Genomic DNA, 24,545 nt, shown 5'->3' with positions numbered 1-24,545 from the left:
CAGGGCTCCGACGAGCTCTGCCCTCGGACTTGTTCCACACCCAGCCCTTCCGCAGCCTCTGCCTCCTGCTCTCTGATCTCCCCCTCCTCTCCGAGCTGCATGGTGGTGATTTGACCCATCAATCAGTGCTGCTGCCGGGTCCAGCACGCCAGTTCTGGCTTTGATGTCTCTGGGGAGCAATGGTGCTGGTTATAGCAGTGATTGACAGGTCAGTCACCACTGCGCACAACACAGGCGCCAAATCCAGGGATTAACTATTTTGTGGTGTTACTGTACATATTACACTGTGAGCAACATTGTATCCTTCAGCCTCTGCAGAGACACAGCACCTTAGAATTGGCTGTTTATATTGCAGATGACATTACTAATAAGATCAGGCAGCACCATTACTTTTTGTGTTCTGTACCTAAGCCTCTATATGCGGTTTCAACATTTATTAATCGTCTTGTTACAGGGGAACTTTATGATACACACTATCCAATCCGTAACTCATTTGACCAGCCCCCTCACCACAATATTTTTATGTTTCACTGTATAAATACCTCTCACATCTATTATACATATTTTGTTGTTTAAATAAAGGTAATTTTGTTATGTTTTACCTTATCCACTGGGGTGGCCTTATAAGGGGATATTTATACCTCTGGATTAAAATTTTAGCAACTCACATTTACCTCATGAGTGCACGCTAACAGGGATTCTTTCTGGTTGATTTCCTTATCTACCTTATATGTACAGAGGGAGGGTGTATGCCTCAGGATGGAGTTTGTCCAGCTGTATAGCTGATCCTGTTGGTCAGATGGCATGAAGTTTAGTGCAGCCACAAAGCTATTTCCAATGAGGTTGGGGAGGCTTCCTTTAAAAAGGTGAGTTTTCAGAAAGCTTTTAAATGTCTGAAAGCTGGGGGAGAGTCTGATGGTGCATGATAGGGAATACCAGAGAGAGGTTGCAGCTCAGGAGATCTTGTAGGTGAAAGTCAGAAGATGTAATAAGGGAGGAAGAGAAGGCCAAGGTCATGGGCAGAACTGATGAGGCATACATGGTGTATTTGAAGATGAGAACTGAGGTGTAAGGGGTTTGCAGCATCGTTGAGAGCTTTGCAAGTCACAGCTAGGATTTTTTATTTAAGTATAGTGTATATGGGAAGTCAATGTAAGGGTTTGCATAATACAGCAGCAGATGTGGAGCGGTCAGTGAGGCCGATCAGGCTGGTAGCATCATTTTGGATGGCTTGGAGTTGGGACAGACAGACAAGGGAAATGCAGACTAGGAGAACGTTGCAGTTGTCAAGGTGGGACAAGATGAAAAACTGATCTTTAACATTGCATAGACCTAGAAATGTTAGACGTTGTGTCAAAGAAACAATAAGAAACTGCATTAATAAGAGAAGAGATGTAGAGATGGGTGAACTTTTTTGCCAAACTTGGAATCCACTGTGAAAAATGGCATTTTGCAAGTTCGACTTTGACTCAAACAAGGTTTTCTAGGCTAATTTGTCTGAGTTGCAACTTTTTTAATTATGTGAAAATTCAACTTGGCAAAAGCAAAAATGTACTTAAAAGTGAAGCAAACTGAAATAGGAAAGTTTGTCCTAAACTTTGTGGGTCCAATTTTGACACATTCCCCCATCACTAAATGAAATGCCTGACTTGTTTTGCGGTCACTTATCCAATATATTGGAATGACTAAACAACATTTGTTAATTGTGTAAATGTTAACATATGCAAATAAAAAGCATATCTAAAGCCACATTGTTTAAATTATATTAAATAAAGACCATCTATATAATGAGTCGCAAACATAAAAATACTCTTCGCTTGCTAGTAATAACAGGGTAAATTATGTTATTTTCCCTTATTTTTTCCCCAAACTCTTATAATATGGTTTTATTTAAGTAATCCCTCCATGTTTTTCCGTTAAGAAATCCATTCCTGGATCTATATTGAATCTGTATAGTGGGTATGAGCAACATATACACCGAGGGTAAGGGAATGTGTCACATTTTGTGTTCAGGGTATACAACATCCATATGTTTTGGATATAGTTGACTGTCCTTGGAATAGGAAGCAAGTACAGTACAGTATATAAAAACTAATCTTTGCATACATTCTGGAGCACAACCCAAAGAATAAATATGGATGGGGGAAAAAAAAAGAAGAAAAAAATATATACAGTAGTGCAACACTTTTATAAACCTCAGTATATTTACTTTGCAGTTCCCATACTCTCACATTCTGTAAGATCTTTAGAGATTCTTAAAGATCTGTGGACCTCTTGTGTTCAAGAAAAAAAATCTATGGGTTTCCAGCATCAGGTAGGTGTCCCCTTATGTGGTTCCCAGATGTTTACAAAAGAGCCAGAAACAATATATAGTGTAGTGTCTCTTATTATTTATTCAGGGGTGAGCAAACTTTTTATGCCGAGCCCCCTTTTTTATCCATGTAATTTCTCGTGGCCCCTCTGCCTGATGTTATCAAAATCACATTAAAAAAACCTTTATTAAACGGTATACAATGTAAATACAAATATGTCTAAGGCCGCGCGTATAGTGCCCGCGACGGCGACGCTAGCGAAAGTTGTATTTCGCTTTGCGGCGTGGGCGACCAGGCCATTGATTGGTTCAGGGGCTGTCACATGAGATGACAGCCCCTGAAAAATCAAATATTGGCGGCTTAAAAAAATTGCGTCGCCACGTCACGCTTACTATAAGCGCACACGGCGGCGACGACAATGCATTTGTTTTCGGGCAACGTCGCGTCGCCGGCACTATAAGCTCAGCCTAAATACTTACATACTTCAACAGCTCGCTCTTGCAAAATTAGGCTGCGTCCACGCTGTCGCTGAGAGCGGTGACATCACCAATTCTCCAAGCATGAGCACAGGGTGTCCTGCATAATTTTGCAAGCACGAGCGGGGAAGTGTTTAGACTTTTTTTTAAATGATTTCTGTACATTCATAGTATGATTGATATAGTGGCAGCCTACCCTTTCACTTGCAGAGGATCGCAGCGAAGCAGGTTGCCAGCGGAGGAGAGCAGGAACACAGCGCTATTGTAGGGTAGACACCGGAAGGAGGGGCGTTTGACATCACAGCGCTGGGGCGTGCTCCTCCCCCGTACCTCCGTATCACGTGGCCGCCACCTGCACTATTCTGTTTGGCCGCGCGCGCACATCTTTTTTGCCTGCGCACTCAGGTTTTGCCGCAAGCCTTCCGCCTAAATAATCTTGCGCCCGGGGCGACCCCCCCTCAGTTTGTGCAAGCTGCATTCAATCACAAAACCCACACACACACAATCACAACACACACAACCAACACACACACTCAATCACAACACACACAGACAGACAATCAACAGGCACAGCACCCACACACCCCACTCAATCACAACCAACACAGCACAAACTCAATCACAACACACACTCAGTCACAGTCACAACACACACAACCAACACTCACAACACTCAATCACAACACCCACACACACAGACAACCAACAGGCACAGCACACACACACACCACACACTCAATCACAACACACACACACAGACACAACACACACTCAATCACAACACACACAACCAACACTCACATAATCACAATCAACACACACAACACTCAATCCCAATACCCACACACACTCAATCACAACACAACACACACACAGACAGACAACCAACAGGCACAGCACACACACACACACACACACACACACACCACACACACACACACACACCACACACTCAATCACAACACACACACACAGACACAACACACACTCAATCACAACCAACACACACACACTGCAGTCCCTATATACACACACACACATATATATATATATATATATATATATATATATATATATATATATATATACACACATATAAACACGCACATATATACGCACACGCACACACATATACACACACAACTGAACTCTCTTCCCATGAGCGCTACAGGCCATGTCTGTACATACTGTGCTATATGTATGCACACACAGCTGTCTCTCACACATACTTATACTCCTTGTTTTTCCATCCCTATACACCAATAGGGACCACAAAGTATCCACACACACTTTTAGTTGTGCTACTAACTCTCACATTTCCACACCCACCCACACCATTTATATCCACTCCCACTCCACACACACCTTTTGTAAAGCACTGTATATACTGTGGGCTCTCCATTCATTTTTATTCACACTGATACACATACACACTCTTTCATCACTTGCTTTCTGTAACCTTTTGACACCTCCAGCCATAAAACACATCCACACCGGGGGAAGGACCAGCACAGATAACATTCCAATAGACACTGTTTATAGTATAGCTTTTGCTTGTTTCATTCATTGTAACATCGCCGGAAGAAGAGATCAGTGTATCTCGAAAGCTCGCACAAATAAATGCATTTCGTTCGCCACAGAACGGTATCATCTATTTATTTTTTGATTATATATATATATATAATATATATATATATATATATATATATATATATATATATATATATATATATATATATATATATATATATATATATATATGTATAGATATATATATATATATATATATACACACACACACATATACATATATATATATATATATGCACACAGACATAAATATATATACACACACACACACACAAATACATACATACATGTACACACACACAGACACACACACCTGGGGAGGGAGTAACTAAGCCTGCTAAGGTCCCCCCATTTGCTGCTGAAAACGGACGGGTAACAGACAGGAGGAGGAGGGCTTGTGTGTGTGCAGGGAAGGCCCTGAGCACTTAGAGCGAGTTTGCATGTGAAGCTATTCAGAAAGCACTGATAACATGCCACACTCGCTCAATCTGCTTCCACCCGATCGGTAGCACTCTCGCAAGCTCAAACAATGCTCAAACAATGCTCAAACAATGCTCAAACTCACATTTTTGTTAAATATCGAGCTATTCAGGTAGCTTCAATATGCACATCGCGGCTGCGACTCTCAGGTTATGATCTAGTCAGCTGAACGTGGCGAGATGGGATCTGCAATGTGACTCTGAAGAAGAAAATGCATTCTAATTATATCGGATTGAAGCCTGGTGTCTCCGGAGCTGACATGCATTAATATCAGCTCCGGAGACCCCGTGCTTCAATCATATGTAAAATAAAAAACATTTACAGGCAGCTTCATTACCTTAGCGGCTAACCGTTAAGCTAAAGAAGGGGTTAAATATCAGTGTCCAGTTTGTTGGGGTAGTAGGGGTGGGTGAAGGTGTATTTGGCCTGTGGTGTGCGTTTAGGCTTACCGGGATGGTTGCCAGAGGAGTTAATCCCTTCATTACCTTACTGGTAACAATCATTAAGGTAATTAAAGGGTTATCCCCTCCCACTACCCACTCGGTATGGCATTATCCAACTGAACTGTTTCTGACTTGCGATAACGCATTCTGAATACCGTGCTATAACAAAAGACAGACCGATCGGTTGGGTCATGGCAAAACGTTTGATTTGGCAGTGATAACATCAAAGCTTCTAGAATAGGACCCTTAATGTTATGATAACTATATATAAAGAATTGGTTTTGAAGCACGTTTTGATTTTTTACACTTGATCACATTAGTTGCATTTAGTATTAGTCCTTAAAGACTGAGCACTTGGTCTACATCTGATTGTAAGTTGGAAACTATGTATTTATTCATTCACTTTGCACATATTGGGTATATTAAGGATACAGTGGGTGTGCTCTTATTTATTTTGTCTTGAGATAACAGTATGTAAACTGAAGTGTTAGGAAGGTAGATAAGGACTGTACTGTATATATATATATATATATAGTAAGATTAAGATTTTCTATATAGCAAAACTATAGGTTTAGTTACAGGGTTTTCTTACACAAACCTGAATCTCATCCTGGGAGTACTCCTATAGTCCCACCCCCTCCCAACACTGCCCACAATTTTCAATTTGGCCCAGTATCTGAAGAGGAGATTATACAAGCGCTCCTCAAACTAAAACTAAGCAGCCAATGTGGACCCGACTTACTACAATCTAGGTTCCTACGACTTGGTGCCCCAGCCATTGCCAAACCAATTGCTTCCATAGTCAACTCTATCCTGTCTGCAGGCCATATCCCTAAGACCTGGAAAAATGCCAGAGTTGTCCCAATCTTCAAAAGTGGGGACAAAAACACTGTCTCAAACTACAGGCCAATCTCACTTCTCCCAATTCTATCCAAAGTCATGGAAAAATGTGTCCATTCCCAATTAAGCGATTTCTATACCAAGACAAATTTCCCTAGCCAATTCCAATCTGGCTTTCGTCCCAAACACTCCACCGTAACTACCCTGCTAAAAGTTTGCAATGAAATCCAGTGTGGAATGGAATGGGGACAACTCACTGGTGCAGTATTCCTAGATTTTGCAAAGGCTTTTGACACAGTTGATCATGCTATCCTGCTTAACAAGCTCCAGAGCTCTGGAATAGGGAAGCATGCTTTAAACTGGTTTCAGTCCTACCTATCAGGTAGATCCCAACATGTGTCCATATCAGGCTCTAACTCCAACCCGCTGGATATCACCTGTGGTGTCCCGCAAGGCTCGGTTCTGGGGCCCCTACTCTTCTCAGTGTTCATTAATGATCTTCCCACAGCTTGTAAGGAAGCCTCAATACACATGTATGCAGATGACACAATCCTATATGCACACAGCCATAGCCTCTCTGACCTTCAACACATACTTCAGTCTGACTTTTTGAGACTCGAAAATTGGATTTCCCAAAACAAACTGTTTTTAAACACTGACAAGACTGTAACAATGGTATTTGGGACCAAGACTAAATTTGTAAAGCTTCCAGTGACTGAGCTCCTGATTAGAACCAACGCTAACACCACCCTAACATCTGTCACTAGTTTTAAATACCTGGGCTTATGGTTTGACTCCCACTTAACATTCCGGGATGCCCATTGATACCCTGACAACCAAGACCTATGCCAAACTAGGGGTACTTTACAGGAACAAATCCTCCCTAAGTCTCCTGGTCAGAAAGCGTATCGCACAGCAGATGCTAATGCCAATTATTGACTATGGAGACATAGTATATGGCTCGGCACCTCAAACCCACCTTAGCAAACTTGACACCCTCTACAATTCAATTTGTCGTTTTGTTCTCCAATGCAACTACAACACACATCACTGCGAAATGCTCAAAGAACTAGATTGGTCAACACTAGAGTCTAGGCGCAAAGTTCACCTCTCCTGTCTTGCCTTTAAATTCTTCATGGGCAAGCTACCCAGCTACCTGAACAAGCTCCTCACCCCTACCACTTGCAGCACTTATCACCTGAGATCAGACTCCAAAAGACTGTTCATGGTCCCAAGGCTCTACAAAGTATCCGGACGTTCCTCCTTCTCCTACCGTGCACACCAAAACTGGAACAACCTACCAGAGACCCTCACATCCACCACCAGTTTAAGTTCTTTCAAATCTAAGGCTGTCTCACATTTTAATCTGGTCTGTAACTGTTTCATACGCTCATAATATATATTTTCTTTAACTGTGCACGCAATGTCTTGTATATAATGTATAACCTGTTCATTTATGTAACTGTACCTGTAACCATGTATTATTTGTTTTACTCTGTGCCCAGGACATACTTGAAAACGAGAGGTAACTCTCAATGTATTACTTCCTGGTAAAATATTTTATAAATAAATAAATAAATAATAGTAAGCGGCAATTGTTTAGAATGTACAGGTAGTATAACAATATGGAAGAAGTGCCTGGGTGTTTTGTGATGTGCTAGGAAGACTTAGTTTATAAAAATGTTAAAAGCTTGTAGGAATCTGTGGTTGCCCTAAAAGCAAAATCAGAAATAATGTGGAGGATCTGGAGGTTTGTGTATAATTATAGGAGGTATTTAATCAAGGAGCTTAGGGGAATTATTGTTCTATGTTTTCCTTTTTTGGTATGATTGGTGCAAAATAAATATGCTACCAAACAATGGTCTACATTACCAAACTTGGTTAAATAGTAATCATATTGTGAAAATGTATAACTATAATAACGGGACCAGCCCTCCCACTATCTCTTATCCCTAACTTGCAACCTGTGCACGCAACTGGGACCTTTCTGTTGTTGTCCCACCCATGGGCATCTTTGACAACAGGTTTTGGTCTCTGTAATTTCCTTCCCTAGTGCACCTGCTCATTCTATAGGTTGAGCGGATATCTCCCTTGTTGTTATAACTATAATAACGTTCTGAAAATAAATTCAGCAGGGATATTTTACCTGATTTAATGCTGTATTCACTAGGAATTATACTGTATATACATGATAACACATGATTAACATGCAAATACAATACATTGCTAATATGTAAAAGGTGACACTGTGTGCACAGTGGAATCACTCTATGCTAAGAGATAATGGTGAAAAGCAGGGTGGCAGATCAGTCTGAGACGTGATTGTGCTCACAAGTGATATTTGTATTTAATGCACACTGTACAGTGCAAGGGATTTTGTCACTTTAACCATCATAACTTATCTAATATGCAATACAAATCATTACTTTATTCTATGACAGAGAAGCCATTTCACCCCTTTGACACCTGATGGGATTCCAATGCACAGCAAAGAAAGGTCTTTTGGTAATAAATGGGGAAAATGGCTACAAAAACAACACTAACTACTACCCCTCACATTGTTTGGCAATTCCTTTCTGTGCTAATATGGCAAACAAGGTGTTAACCCCTGTGTCCCTCCAGCTGGGGGTCTAACTACCCCTCAATCACCCACCCGACTACACGTAACAAGTTCCTTTCTGTATGAATGTATAGCCTGTACAGCCTTGTTAGCCAAGCTAGCTAATAGGGCTGTAAGCCGCAGACCCAGCATAAAAATCTCCAAAATACACGATATAGTATAACTGAAGTTTGGATTTCAAATTGACAAACCTGTCCATGTTTAGTAATTTGTGTAATATTAGGAATATGTTAGGCCCCTAGTAAATCTTTGTGGACTACTAGCCATTGCCCATGACTAGATGGTCACTTAGGCTACTAATTGGTGATATACTAAAATGTTTTAAAAGGATTATATTATGTATCTTTAATATCTGTTCCAGGTTGGTTTAGTGACCATTATAAACATAGGGAAGATAGTTCTAACTCCAGCATGGGTTAGGTGATCTAAAGTAGCCCAGTATCGCCAACACCAGAGGTTAGGGAATAGGTAATGTACTGTAGCATTAATTACTTATTCACATGGCCATTTGTATACACCACATTAAACATATTGCTTATATATTGCCGCATTAAAAAGTCCCTTATTATTTTACCACTGGCGATATGGCTTTACTGAATAGGTCAATAAATATAGTTGAAATTAAACACTAATAAACAATGGAGGAATCAACCCCAGTAGAGCACTCATACACTGTGTTGAGATGATGGTGTAGATTTAAAACTAAACTTTATTAGAAACATAGTAAAACAATGGAGATTAAAATAGGATTAAACTCTGTATCACTACGCTTAATTACCTAAGGGATATGATAGTCCCCAGGTAGGTAGTCATTATTGAAGTGTTGCTTGAGTACACTAGCCCCCAGCCACCTTAATTAGGGAAGCCTGGGAAAGAGCTAGATTGAGGGATTATAAATATTATTCTTATATGGAATGCCATTTATATACTTGTAGTGCATTGGTGCAATAGTATTGAAATAACACTGCTAGTGGTGGGTTGATTGCACAGCCTGTAGTTAGCAATAGAGTTTCATTTAAATCTTGATAAGATAATGCACCTTGAGAAAGGGCTTTTAGAGCCTGAAACGCGTAGGAGGTTGTGTTTCTTTGTAGTTTGTTTGTCTTTTTTTCAATTTTATGTAGTTTAATAAACGTTTTTATCCATTGACATCTGTGAGCTGAGGTTGCTTTTCTTGGACGCTGCAGTCTCATGCCAATCCATATCCTCCTTTGTTAGTGTAAATTACTGCCCCAAGGATACACAACAGCTATAGCTCTAGGTCATATTGTTAAGACATCTAGCTGAAATTATTAGCTCACCAAACAAGCGTTTCTATGCTAAATCCATATGGGATCCATCTAATACTTTTTGTGATTGGATTTCTTTACATAATTGGAAGTATGGTGTCTCTAGATTTCATCCATGCTATGTTTAGCTCAAGGCTTCTCTCCTAAGTCCCACCTCTCTCACAGCGTTCATTATTGGCTGATCTTATGTCCATCATAAGTCACATGTCCATAGCACACTGGAGAGGAACCTGAAAGGAGGCAGTGTGAGTGTGTTGCTTGCATCACACAGGGGGTTACATCAACAACAGTCAGGTTTCCCCATGGCCATGGATTGTCATGGTCAATTTTATAGATGAGCGAGTTCTGGTTTCAGAAACCCAGACATACCCAAACTTCTGCGATCTGGACTAAAATGGCATGTGGCTGCAATCTGTGTACTAGACTTCAATCAAAAACGAGGCAAAAACATTTTTTTTGTTTCCTGCTTGGCTCCGATCTTGCATAATTTCCCTTCCTCATAAAGCTTTTCCTCCCTTACACTTTGGCCAAAGGGTTTAACTAAATGACCCTTACTCATGAAAATATTGAAGTATTTTACTATGTATTTTGTCACATTGGATGTAGTATTGGGCATTTCTGTCTTTTGCTGTTCCTTCCTTACCCTATCAATATGTTGTGTCTGTTTTAGCAGAAGAAGGGAGGGTTGGAGTGATTAAGGAGTCTGTAACAGACTTTAATACTAGTACAGTCTAGGACATTTGGTCACGGCCGTTTTGCTGTAATCAAGTTGCTGCCAGCATTTAGCTGCCACTCACCTCACCGCATGGATACCTCGCCACCGCCCAATTCACCGCCAAAGTAAGTATCTAAACTTACTCCTCACCCTAAAAAAACATAATCTTAACCCATAATACTAATGCTACCCAAACCTAAAAACCTTACCTCTCACCCTAAAAACTCCAAATATTAACCCATAATGCTAACGCTACCGCAACCCTACAAACCTTCATGCCTTACCCTAAACACTTAACCTAAAACCATTACCCTAATTCTCTAAACTAAAAACCTAACCCCTTACCCATAAACCCCTACCTTTAACCCTATCCATTACAACCCCTTAAGTTAACTTACCTTAGCTGATAGCTGTGTCCAGCGGCGGACCCACAGTTGTGGTAAGGTCCGGAGGGGCGACTGGGTTGCCGGGGCTCCGGAATATACAGAGCGGAGGGCGCTGCCATCTTCGGTATTATCCCACTGCGCTGGGATCCCTCACAGGTGAAAGCGCTGCACCAAGGCAGACAAGTGACATCCTAGGCACCCATAGACGGAGGCTCAGGCATTCGGGCAGCCAGACAGGTAACGGCAGTACCGTTTGGTCAGGGGGAAGGAGGGCACTAACTGTAAGTACTAGTCAATCAGTTCAAGTTTGGTTAACATCTTTATCTGCATTTTAGATATTGTGACAACTCAGTCACTTTGCAGGATCTTTGCTCTCACATTAAAGGCAGGAAGCATAAGAATCTATTAGCAGGTTTATTCTTACAGGCATAAAACAAAACAACAAGAAAACAACATTCCTAGCTCCTCTCTGAGCACTAACTACTCAGTACCCATTTTGTCCCTTACTAACCCAGATGGCTACCCCACTTACCGGTTAAACAAAGCTTAGGAATAGCTGAATAACAACCAGTGCTACAAGTGCAGACACAATTGTCTTTACTTTAGGCTCCTGAGGAAACTCCATCTCATGTGCTAGGCACATCCTCTGGCAACTTGACTTCCTCCTGGCTAACCTGCTTCACAGCTGCACAGTCTTGCAGCTCCCAGGTACAGTACACCCTTCTGGGCAGTCCCCACAGCCTTTTGACTCTGCAGGTTCTGGAACAGGTACTATAGAAATGACATAGAACCACTTCCTGCCTTTTAAAGCTCTGCTCTGGAATTAATTGTCCACATCCTAGCATAACATACATCTAGGGTGGGGTCTGCCTGTCTGCAAAGTGAGGGAGTTAACCCTTCATTCCCTCACTATATACAGTATATACCATATTTCCATTGATTCTAAGATGTACCTTTTTTCCCATTTTCACATGTCTAAAATTGAGATGCGTGATAGAATCGATGTTTAAAAAAAGGGGGTGCAACTGGAGCAGCCGCAGTGGGGATCTTTATAGTGCCCAACAGCAGCTCGGCAAACTCGTGGCTCCGATCACGGCCCCCCTTACCTCCCTGCGACTCTCTGTGAACTGTAGGAGGTGCAGGGGATCATTACAGCGCCCAGCAGCAGCTCTTCTCATATCACAGCCCCCCTTCCTCCCCCCCACGACTCTCTGTGAAATGCAGGAGTTGCAGAAGGGAGCAACTGGAGCAGCCACAGCGGGATGTTTCCAGCACCCAGCAGATCAGCAATCTTACCCTACTCAGACCACGGCTTCCCCGCGACTTTTGGCAACCCTCGGCGGGACCGGAACTGCAGGAGGTGCCGAGGGAGCGCAACAAGATTGCTGAAGACAATGTAAGTTTCACATGATTCAATGAATGAATGTATTAATGAATGAATGAATGTAGTGCTGAGCATAAAGTTTTAGTGTAGTGTTGTGTGGATAAATGTATGCTATTATCTGCTAGTAAAAAATTAAAATTTGCACATATAATGTAGTGGTTTTTTCCCCAATTTTTTTTAATGAAATTATGGATGCGTCTTAAAATCGATGGTGTCTAAGAATCGAGGAAATACGATTGTAATATATATGTGTGTATATATGTAGCACTGTTTCCCCCCCAGTGGGAGATACCATTGGTACAGCGCCTCCAGCTTCAGTGGGTTCCGTTTAAAATGGAGGCAGTCTCCCCCTGAAGCACATCTCTTTTCCACTCTGCTACTGACTCAGATCCAGGCAGGTGTAAAACTAGAACAGGCTTTATTAGCGCATTCACTGCATAGATGGCATTACAGCGGTATAGGTCTTAGATGACTCCAGACATCTAGATGGTGCATAACCCCAGAGAATACAGGGTCTCTTCTGTTGGATCAGATGTTCTCCCAACCCCAGGGACTGGGGGTGGTCACGCTCTTCCCGCGGTGGGAGAGACTCATAGCCCTATTGCTCTTTTCCTCCTCCACAGCAGGACTTACTAAATTGGGTACTTCTTCTCATGAGGAACCAGAAGGGGCGGGCTCATGGTCTGTACCTATACCAGATAGGCTGCATGCAGGCCATGAGTCACAACCACACTTCTGTCACTCAAGAGCAGCATGAGAGTGGGGTCAAAAACCCACAGATTAACCTATCACTGCCCAGACTAATTAGAACTGACGTGACAGGTAGGAGGGACTTACCATGTTACATATATATGGGTTGCAGACCTGTCTAGGATGTGTGAATTAGAGAGGCAGAGAGATAACACTATATGACCTTGCTCTCTGCCAGTAATTTACTGTATACAAGTTGAGTTTTTTTTTAACATTCTTATCTGCTGATTATATACAATATAACATTAGGTAGACAGTGATACCACTTGAAATAGACAAACACATTTTTGTAGTTTGCAAATGCAATAAATACTTACAGAGGAAGAAAGAAAACATTCTCCAGATTATGACGTTCATCAAATTCACGGTTTCCCCATAATCCAAATCCAAAATCAAGGGATTTTAGACAAAACCAGATTTTATTTAACATCAAAATACGGTATCAGAAGCACATACTGTATCTATTTATTTTACCAATGTATTCCCTGCCCGGTTGTGTGTGTATATGTGATCTAAACAGTAGATTCACGGATTCCAGGGGGAGCATAAAGAAAAACACACAAAAGCACAGAAAATCTAAGTGCAGGAGAATTGCAAGGTGGACAATTATCAGCTCCAAAACTTGGCTCGTCTAGAGTGTCTACTTACAAACTGTAATAATTTCAACAGCAATAGAGAGGCTTGGGCAGTCAATCCATGGTGGGTATCATCTCAAAGTCATCAAAAGAAAAGCGATCACAGTACTCAAGATGATGTACCCCAAATGCAGAGAGAGATAGAGGAATAAGCTACATAGCACAGATCAACCGGGTATAAAATGTTTAATCTAAATGATAAAATGTGCACTTACAATGTGTCAATAAACATCGGGTATATCACACTTCAATAGTGTATAGGAGAGACCGTCAGCAAGCCAGCTCACCATCCCGTGGCTCCCGATAGACCTCTGTCTCCAGCCCCTGCTCCGTCGCATCACAGCAAGACCGGGCGTCTGACGTCAGATCCAGTTACACTCCGGTGGTAACCCAGCTGCCTATGGCTCCTCTCCAGACTGCTCCGTGTAGCAAGAAGACTCCCACTCTATGCGTTTTGCCACGTGATAACGTCGGCTTCGTCACTTCGTCACTCCTGACGAAGCCGATGTTTGTAAGTAGACACTCTATACGAGACAAGTTTTGGAGCTGATAATTGTCCACCTTGCAATTCTCCTGCACTTAGATTTTCTGTGCTTTTGTGTGTTTTTCCTTTATGCTCCCCCTGGAATCCGTGAATCTACTGCAACATTTGGGACAAGTAAAGACTAATCCTACCAGGGGGGTTTGAGCAGGGGATTAAAATTCATTATTTTTTGTGTCACCATCATTTGGTATATCACTATTATTCACGTTTATGTGTAGTATTATTAATGCACCTTATTTTTGACTTTATTTAAAGTGTTATTATCATTTCACTACATTCACAGTGATCACCTGTTTAGTTGTTTTGTGCCTATACAGTATATCACTTTTTCCCAGTACTATGTGATCTAAACAGGCAGATAATTTTTTTCAGGTTGTTCCTTTTCTAAACAGAACTCCTTGCAAACATTGGAGGGGCCAAGACTACACTTTTCGGTTTGTGGTGCATCCTCTTTAAATAGGGCTATTTTAGAGCACACAAAATCTGTGAAAAATATTTTTATTACATGCAGACATAGCCTTTCTAACTCTCTTTGGCACTGCCGCAAAAAGATTATTTGGACACAGTCTTGATTTCAGGGCCACAAGCTGAATAATGAGTTTAAATAAGTCCGGAGCAGGGCTGCTTCTGGCCACAGTTTTTAAGAAACTTTCTCAAGCTACATCTATATGGATACCAATAAAACATAAAGGTACACATTTACTAAGCAGTACTCGGCCCCATTGTAACCTTTAGTGAGTCACCCAGAGAAAAGCTAAAGATTATATATGTTAAGAGTGAGGAAAAGTAGAAGAGGCCCTGAAGAGCATTCAGTCGTTTCTTTGCCCATCTTAAAAGTATAGTGGCTGCCGTCTGCTGGAATCACACGAGTAGACTAAACCCATGCAACTACTTTACTGTATGTCATAAATGACTGGGCAGGTAATGAGCACATGATTAAGTCAGGGGGACATACAGATGTAGCAAGACTTACTGTTCCCGTGACCACAAAAGTTCGCAACGGCTGGATTGTGGCCGGGCCGAGTCTGTATCTCCAGAATCAGGGGGTCCCTGGAGCTGAAATTAAAGTCTTGTCCTTGATGACGTACAGTAGATGACCGAATATGGTCCTCTAGTGTTCCCCCTCATGAAGTAGAGGCTCATTTTTGTTCATCTACGTCATCGAGGGGCAGAATAGACTGGAGTCTGAAAGAACTGCTTTGGGGCGACATGGAGAGAGTTTTTCTCTCTAGGACTCCTGTGTGCAGCTATTACAGACTGTCTGGCCTGGGATGATTAACCTTTATTCCTCCTGGGCCACAAAACGTACTGTTTTAGGGGCTGTGGACAGACAGCAGACGAAACAAGGATTTCAGCATGCTGGTCCATGGCACCGGGAACAGTAAGTATTGCTACATCTGTAGTGATTGGATAATAGAAGATCAATATTAAGGGGGAAATGTTATGAGGAAATTAAATGTATGTCACTATCTCTGTTGACATGATAGAATGATGCATTACAGATTGTTTCAGGAACAAAGCTTTCTACACAATATGCAGTGAAGTCACTTCCCAGTGAACTTCATTTAAATGTGTGGGACAAAAATCTTCTCCAGCATGGGGAATTGGCTTCATATCATATTGAAAAAAGGCCAAGGAGAGTAATCACGTTTAGAAAATAGATAAATCTGCCTTTAGAACCATCTCCTGTATTGGTATTATCCTTTCTATTTAATATCACACATTTCACATATACCTATACAGTATGTTATATGACACTTTCTGCATGTTGTTAGCATTGAAGAGACTCATATGTTCATGGTTACTGGAACCAAGTATAGAGGCTATAAGAATTATTTAGAATTACAATTACATTTTCTATATATTACTAAAGTATTTGTAAAGATTATAACATATTTTGACATTTATTGAAGGTATAATAATGACTTTTACTTTACTAGTGTAAAAATGTCACACATTTAGGGGTTAATTCTATGTAATCTGAAGTAAGCTTTTGGGTCATTTTAGGCTGCAATTGGCCATGACTTCAATGGGGATTTTACATAAAAACAACTAATTTGGAATATATATAAGATAAGGCCCTTAAGGTAAGATTTACTACACATTATTAGTACTTGTGCTCCATTCAAGTGAAAACATTTATCAAAATACATAAAAGTGAATAACATTGTAGGCATAACCTGCTCACAAATAAAATCAATAAAGTAACTTATTTGAAAAAGGTTTTAAGCCACATTCAAATAAGATATGGTATATCCATCAAATAATTTCAGCCTACCTCACCAATTTGCATTCAGAACACTTACAGTTTCTGTGCACGTCTTTTTACTTCTGCTTACTTTGGTAGGAAAAGTGGCTTTAAAATATTTATTTGTATTTTAGGTTTGTATTTGTATTTCCAATATCAGCGGAATATCTAGCAAATATATGAAGCAGAGAAAATTATTCCGAAATAGTATTGCTGCTCTATTCATTATACATCTGTACTCACTATAATCACAAAACCAGAAAACTGCCAAACGGGGGCCTGTGCTACATAAAACACTACGGGAACAACATATCAGAGCTCTACAAACCGCTTCACTCGCTAGGCAAAAGTGCAAGAAGACAGCCACATTAACACAGTCATCATCTTCCAATGAAAGCAAAACGCCACTAGTATAAAAACATTTTCTATGACTTTGTTTGAATATCAATATACCAGGTGATATTGTGAAATCAAGTAATTGGCATCTGTAATTAATCTCTGCCTTTGTTTTTACAGTAACGGTTCAAAAGCGAGAAATGTTTCCGCATACTTTGCCACTACTTGTAAATTAGTTACAGACTTTTTCTTTCCTTAAAACCATTGGTCACAAAAGTTGAGAAAATGAAATGCAAGATTCTTACCTATTGTCAGAGCACAAGACAATCACGTTCATTAGCTGTGTGAAGATTTCAATGTCCCTGTTGTGACAAGCTCACATTTGTTTCCCAAGAGCACTAGTGTATTGTAAGCACTTTCTTTCGATCTGCGTGAGATTCTAAAAAAAAAAAAACATCCTCTACAGCTGGAGGGAGCTTGAACTAAGCAGAAATCTCTCAAACTCTTTTCTCAGTGACTTCTGTCTTCTGAATTCGGCATGATGTTTTGTGAAAGGGGCCCTCAACAACCAGGCCCAGATTGCTTGGAAAGTATTTCCTGCCTTTGGAGAAATATGCATGTACTAGAGAAAGGCTGCACGATGGAAAAAAATCATACTAAAAATGGAAACTGTTAAAAGAAAATAGGGAGAAAAAAAAATCTACACTGCTCACTCCAGAGGTTTTGATTTAGTATACTGCGGTGTTTACGCCTACGAGTTTGTACCAGCTTCAACAGAAAATGATTCCCAGCCTGTCTGCAATATTTCTAGTTTAACATTAGAATTTCATGTAATACTCCGGGAAATAATCTATAAATCTGTTCTAATAAACTAATGTAGTTTCTGGGTTCTATATTGTGTTCAACACTTTCCTGTGAAGCAAGTTTTAAAGTACATTGTTAAAGACTGATTTCTCAGGAGTAAATAAATACAGAATATTTCATATTACGGAAAAATAAATGTTCTTTTACTAGTCATTTGATAGATCAGTATACTACTGTACCTCTCCAGTGAGACCTCCAGTCACCTTGATCCAACAAAGTATAAACACAAGCAAAAATCTTCATACTGATCATATTAGATGTTTGCTGACATCTTTCCAGTTTTGTAACGTGTTGACCAAGTTTGTGGGACAATCTTCCCTTCTCTGCAAACTTGGTAAAACTGTCATCCGTTATCTTCCCCCCCCCCCCCCCCTCTCTTCTGTCTGCGTGGAATGACTTCCTATTTTCTCTCTCTAGTCTAGGCTGAGAACTTGGATCCCCATTTGGTTTTGATTAAATCCAGACAGGCTGCTTCGTAGATGTTCAGATGTGAGTAAGGAAAATGAAATGTCACGCATGACTTTAATGACCATATTGATTCATTAATTACAGAAACAAATAGATATATTTTAGCTGCTAGGATAATATCAATGATAAGCTATTCATTTTGGTTAAGAAGATTGAGTGCAATGCTTTCTAGTGACATACTGTACTCTCTCTTTTTTTTTTTTCCTTCCATCTGGCACTATGCAGGCTTAGAGGAATTTAAAAAAAGTGTTACTTCAGCATTAAAGGGGAAAGGTTGTGGTTCGCCTTATATGTTCATTGAGCCCATGAGTTTCTGTGCGATAGTGACCCAATTGGCACTATCACAGTTTAATGAAGAAAAGAAAACCCATAGCAACACAATAGGTTTTTTTTTTAAAAACAAAGCAAGAACAAAAATATATATATATATATATATATATATATATATATTTATATATTCCCATCATATTCAATCTTTGCTAGATTATATTAATATTGCTCTAGATGAAGGCAAACAAAAACCATAGTGCAACATTTGTGAATTATGTGTCACAATGAAAACTGTCAAAGGATAGTAAATTTTACCTGCCTTTACTTTAAAGTATTCTTTCACGTGCGTTGTTCTCTAATCTCAATAAATGACCCTGTATCAATTGTATTGCCCTTGGGGCGGAAATCTCACTTGCAGTTCCTTGAAACTATTGATCTTGGATATATATGTAAATAGTAACCGTATTCCCTCTTACATGCCTCTTTTCTCAGCAGGCTCAGACACCTCAGGCTTAGCTCTAATTGGGCTTTATTTATAATACAACAACAGGTACAACTTACAATGCTTGTTTGTCTTACTGCAGACCTGACATATCTATATCATAAACAAAGTATATACTAAGAAGGTACTGTACATTCTCTAGTCACCGTGTCACTTCTGCAGCTCCCCTAGAGGGTATTATGTCCCTTATTGGAACATCCCCTTTATCATGATTTTTTTTTTTTTTAAATCCACAAAGCTCAAAAAAAGCAAAAAATCAGGGAAACTTTACCTAAATAGCTTTTATGCAAAAACAATATCTGTTAGGGCCCTCAATTGCATATGGCTAATACTAGCTGCAGGTAACGCTGCCTCGCATTAGCCATATAAAGAAGATGCCAGATATATTGCAAAGCAATATATACCTCGCATCTGCCTTTACAAAAATAAGATATTAATTAATTCTCTGGAACACCTGCTTTTTTAATGGTTGAGCTTTGGCCCTTTTGGGTGGGAATGGGGTGCAGGGTGCTCATTGCCCTGAAGATGGAGGTCGTCAAGTAGGATGGTGTAAGTCAAATATTGTTTTTTGCTGTACCCATTGAGTGTCATTGTGGCTACGTAGGCTCTCCTTGCAAGAGTCTAGAAAGGTCCAGTCACACTCAATCGGTTGGTTATTTTTAACCTTTTAAATGTTTTATTTTTAATGTGTGTGTGTGTGTGTGTGTGTGTGTGTGTATATATAAAATCAGAAACAGAGCAAAACAAAATAAAAAATAAAGGTAAAGGGAGGGTGATACAGAAAAAAAGGAAAAAAGGATCAGGCACTCCTATATGCAAAAAAGTGAAATTTATTGACCCAACTTTTTGGTTTCAAAGAGCTCTTGAGAAAGGTCCCAGTGGGGAGCGAAACAATGAGTCAATAATTTTCACTTTTTGGCATATAGGAGTGCCTGTCCCTTTTATTTATTTTTATATATGTAACAGATTTTAAGCCTGACTGACCCACCCAATCTCACATTGGCCCCTGTGGTTTAACCAGTCCCCATTACATGGTCGTGTCTGGTGGTGCACCTGTTGGCAACAGGACTCCTGAGTCTCCCACATGATGGTGTATGGGGAATGTCAACCCAGACAGGCAGCTGAGGTAGTGTGTTAGAGTCCTACCTACATAGAGTGCAGCGCCTCCACCTCATCAGGATCTCTGCGTCCGCAAGGAGATGGTTCTGATGAGGAACTCCTTCTTGGTGGTGCCTTCCGCTGTGGAGTAACTTCCCACTCACACAGTGGGGTTGTCGTGAAACAGGGCATCTTTATTGATGATGGTATGGGCAGACTGCCCCTCGCAGCTGGCAGCTCAGCCGCTCATCTTGTCCCGTACTTTCCCTTTAAAAGGTCTGTCCTCCCAATGGAGTTGGATCACCTCTCCCCCCCAGGGAGATCACCACCTGTGCCAAGTCCCTGGACACAGTGTAGGCCCAGCCAGCCTTACTGCTGATGACTCTTGAACTAGAACTGCACCACTAGTTAACACACTAGTGGACGCATTAAGCTTCAACTCTGAACCTAGTCATGTAGAACACTAATTTTGGGCAGTGCTGTGCCGTATATACCCAGGGAATGGCTCCACCTCCTGTGTCACTAACAATGGAAACAAGGTCTGTTACCACTCCCCTCATGTACATATGACACCTCACCAGGGTGTGAGGGCAAACCTCCATGATTGATGCTGGCAATCCTGTTTACTTACCAGGCTTACTGCCAGCATGAGAGAGAACTGTATACCATTTTTACCACATGGCTACATATATATATATATATATATATATATATATATATATATTATATATATATATATATATATACATACATACATATATACGTATATATATTCATATACATAGGGATAAAAGAAGAGAGCTCAACCCCATAGCGTAAAAAGTAATTTAATAAGGGGGGTGGGGGGGAATGTATATAATTATTACAAGCAATTTGTGAATATATCGAAGCCAAAATGAAGGAAATCCTCCATGGAAGAGATGCTGCACGGCTCTGCAGACAAACAGCTCACACGCCTGGGTTGTAGAAGCGCAGTGCTGTTGAATGACGGGCTCAATGCTTACAGCCTTAATAGTAATCCTAGACACGATCCGGCCTCGATCGCGTCGCTACGTGATGATGTAATGCCGTTTTGAGAAGAATCCTAACGCGTTTCGTCGATCAAGGCGACTTCATCAGATGAAATATGGGTAGCATCGGCGGCAGTGTCTGAAGTACCTCTCACATGTCTAGGTGATTAATAAACCAACCAATCAAGGCTGCCTAACAACTAAATTACCAATGGGAATCTAAATACTAAATCACCAATAGGAGAGCACCTCAGCTCTGCTAATTATATTAATATACTAACCTTAAACGTACATCATACTATAAGTAAAATAATAACAATAAATACGTATAAACAACTATTATACAAGCTATGGATGAGCTCATGTTAAAAGGAGGGTCCAACCAGCATCATGAACCAATCAGATAATTATCTGATACATATAAAATTCATAAGATATGCTATAAGCTTAAAACTTAATTAAAATTAATATACTAACTCTAAATTTAGATGATATTACAATACTACTATATTTAATTAGCTACATATTAAACAGTTAAAAGGCGCTGATTATTGTGCTGTACAAAACTACTATAAACTACTAAAAGACTAAAAATACTAAAAAATGCTAAAAAAACTCAAATACAGTATGAGTGGAACAATAATAATAAAATGCCAATACATATTGTGGGCAGATAAAGCTATACTATACTAACGTACTGGTATCAGACATTCATTGAATCCACCAGGGGCCAATGTGCCCATTTGATAGATCCAAAAAGTTTCCCTTCTACATAATAACCTAAATCTATCACCCCCTAATGTGGGGGGCGATGTTTGTTCAATAATGGCTAATAAACTGGGATCTTTATTATGAACAAGGTTAAAATGATGTGCGTTATTGCCGTTTATCACATTGCAAAGGAAAGTGTACAAGGTGCTAAGCCCTAAATATCAAGTGACAATCTGTGATTAATAGTGCAATATAATGACTCACAGGTGAATAAACCAATAAATTGAATGTAATACCCCCCTGCTTCTACCCTCCGGTGGGGTTGTTTTCACTCTTCCCCAAATTGTAGAACTTGTATCACACGATCCAGGGGGAGCATAGGGGGAAAAAACATAAAAATCTAAGTGCAGTGGTATATATAGTGCTAGGAAATATCCTATTAAACTTGGCCCCTCTGTTATTCCTACTCACAAGAAGTTAGAAGTATTCAGGCAATGAGATCAACATAGGCAGATGAGGAGAGATCACTGGTCACCGTAGCTGCAGGGAAAGCATCTCAGCGGGATAAGGAGAAAAACACACATAGCACAGATCTGGCGGCAATGACCGTTTATAAAACAACCTACTGTAGTAAAATACACACTTACAGTGTCTCAAATTTAAAACAGCATTTATAGCTTGAAAAGCTAAATGACGCAGCCTGGACAGGAACCCACGCCGTCTCTCACCACACCATCTGACTCCGGAACTCCAGTTGGATCACCACCTCCGTTCACGGGTGGCGCTGCTTCACTTCCGGTCGTGGGACTATGTCGTCACTTCCGTTCGAGCGTTGCAGTAGATCGTGGGATACAGGGGCACCTTCTTCCACAGCTGCGTCACGTTGTGGGCGGTACAGCTCTACGCGTTTTGCCTGTCTATTGGTGCGGCTTCCTCATTGCGCCTATGTTAAAGAAAGCGTGTGCTCATTGGTCTAATAGTTCGACACACATATTGGTTGCACACATGTACACAATATGGGTACTCAGGCAATTAATGTTTGTTTTAACTTTAAATGTGCCACCTTTGATATGTGAGGTAAAATGTGATGCCAGAACAGATGTTTACAGGTAATACAGCGGCCTCTGTCACATTTATGATTGCCACATTTTTTTGTTAAAATAGCGGACGAGGCAGAACCAGGCAGCCAAGGGTACTGGGACCAGGGAACACTTAAGGTTCTGGCTTTCCTATATAAAACTGGGACCCTTTTTGTTAATATTGGTCCCAATTGTGGATCACATAAAAATATATTCCAGTGATTATTTAGAATAGACTGGATTGCTCTGTGTGATTGGTTGAATGTGGTAACAAACCTGGGAATAAAGGAGTACTGTATGTTGCACACTACAATGAAAAAAAATATATACATACAGTCTACCGGTGCTGCTGGTTCAAGTAGTACCTGCAGAGTAATTCCAGGGCAATACTCAGGAAAAGAAGGATCCAACGCTCTACGGTTTTGATTATAATGCTAATTTATTTGTGCCACACAACGTTTCGACCTAAATAGGTCTTTCTTAAGTGACTAGGTGTAAGGGATCAGGGGACACGCGCCTCTCAGCGGGTCCCTGTCACCCAGGCTCCAAGTGCGTCCGCTCGTCCCAGATCCCCTCCCCGTCGGCTCCTTACCTCCTCCGGTCGGACGCCATGCCGCTCCTCCGCGGCACACGCCGCATCCTCCCACACGCGGCCGGGGCGCGCGCACGGGACCCTTACAGGGCGCGCCCGCACCCGATCCTCTTTGCCATCCTCCCGCACCACTGGCTCCGCCTCCCATCAGCTACAGGCTATGTCCACCACTCACCTGGCTGACTCCCATTCTGGGCACCTGAACCTATCCCTGGGCTTGCTCAGACAGGCCTCCGCTCCACCTCTTGCTCTCATTGGTCCTCCTGCATATATAACCCCAGTCTGCCCTCTCCTTCCTCGCTCTGCATAGTTCTTCTGTGGCTTCGCTTGTTCGGTCGTCTATGCCTGGCTCTCTTCTGTATTACTGCTCTAGTTCCTGTCCCTGCCCCCGTTGGATACCCTTGGATTTGATCTTGGCTCTCGTTGACTTTGTGTACCTCGCTACTCCCTGGACTCGGCTTTGGACCTTACTACGCTGCTCTCCTGCCCCTGACCTATGGCTCTCGGATCTCTACCCACGGACTTCTGGCACCCCGGACACAGCAAGTATCAAGTTAACCCTTTCTCACCAGGACCGGCAACGCATCATACCACACTCCGGGCACGCCCTCACTGCTGTGGGTGCGTGTTATACCCTTACCCACCTCAGTATTGGGGACTGGCCAGGTCTGCGGGCTTTACACTAGGCACTTAAGAAAGACCTATTTAGGTCGAAACGTTGTGTGGCACAAATAAATTAGCATTATAATCAAAACCGTAGAGCGTTGTAACAAACCTGGGGGCAGATTGATCATAAATTCCCTGTCTAAGCCTAACATTAGTTTTGGACTTGACTATTTTATTTTCCTTTGACGTAGTCAATAAGGTCGCATGATCAATTGCCAAAACCCTATTAAAGGACTC

General features: G+C 41.1%; 1 protein-coding gene across 1 annotated transcript in view; it reads right to left on the bottom strand.

Annotated features, from left to right (window-relative positions):
* The window catches only part of DLC1 (DLC1 Rho GTPase activating protein), a 459,196-nt gene extending 440,928 nt beyond the window's left edge, over positions 1-18,268 (bottom strand). The window contains exon 1 of the mRNA XM_075565991.1: positions 18,092-18,268. The gene's annotated coding sequence lies outside the window, so the exon portion shown is untranslated. The remainder of the gene's footprint in view (positions 1-18,091) is intronic.
* Between the last annotated feature and the right edge of the window lie 6,277 nt (positions 18,269-24,545).

This window comes from Ascaphus truei, chromosome 1, assembly GCF_040206685.1.
Source record: "Ascaphus truei isolate aAscTru1 chromosome 1, aAscTru1.hap1, whole genome shotgun sequence".
NCBI classification, from domain to species: domain Eukaryota; kingdom Metazoa; phylum Chordata; class Amphibia; order Anura; family Ascaphidae; genus Ascaphus; species Ascaphus truei.
The sequence above is the reverse complement of the archived record's forward strand: the minus strand, read 5'-3'. Positions and strand labels throughout refer to the sequence as shown.